General features: G+C 49.5%; 1 pseudogene; it reads left to right on the forward strand.

Annotated features, from left to right (window-relative positions):
- The first annotated feature begins 211 nt into the window (after positions 1-211).
- LOC138351993 (5S ribosomal RNA) lies at positions 212-339 on the forward strand (annotated as a pseudogene).
- The last annotated feature ends 425 nt before the right edge of the window (positions 340-764 follow it).

Genomic DNA, 764 nt, shown 5'->3' on the forward strand with positions numbered 1-764 from the left:
GCATTTTAAAAGCACCGAATCACCTTCTGTGGTTGAGTGTTCAATAAACCCTTGAACTATATGTTTAACATTTCTCTAACCCTGTCCATGGAGGACAGAAGAAAATGTATATATGCAGGTTAGCATTGTAAATGTGTGGCCACATCTGTGGTAGAAAAAAAAACTGCTTGAGCTCGATCCTGCAATGTGCAACACCCCAGAGAGAGAGAGCGCCAACGGCCATACCACGTTGAGAACACCGCTTCTCGTCCGATTAGCAAAGTTAAGCAACGTTGGGTTTGGTTAGTACTTGGATGGGTGACCGCCTGGGAACAGGCGGAACACCAAATGCTGTTGGCAATAATGTTAAGGGGGGAGCCGAGCGGACAGCACACTGGACTTGTGATCCTGTGGTCCTGGGTTCGATCCCAGGCGCCGGCGAGAAACAATGGGCAGAGTTTCTTTCACCCTATACCCCTGTTATCTAACAGTAAAATAGTTACCTGGGTGTTAGTCAGCTGTCACGGGCTGCTTCCTGGGGGCGGTGGCCTGGTCGAGGACCGGGCCGCGGGGACACTAAAGCCCCGAAATCATCTCAAGATAACCCCCACCGGGCTTGCCCAGCTACACGTGGAAAGTTTTGCGGGACCTCCGTTACCTCAGTTCTCAACATTTATTTCGGTCGCCAGCTGGGTAATCTTCTCTGCGTCCCGGCAACGCTTTCATTTCAAATATGATACAGTGTTGCCACCTAGTGTAACTTTTCTGTGTAATATTAGTACTAG

Source organism: Procambarus clarkii, chromosome 51 (genome assembly GCF_040958095.1).
Source record: "Procambarus clarkii isolate CNS0578487 chromosome 51, FALCON_Pclarkii_2.0, whole genome shotgun sequence".
In the NCBI taxonomy this organism is placed as follows: domain Eukaryota; kingdom Metazoa; phylum Arthropoda; class Malacostraca; order Decapoda; family Cambaridae; genus Procambarus; species Procambarus clarkii.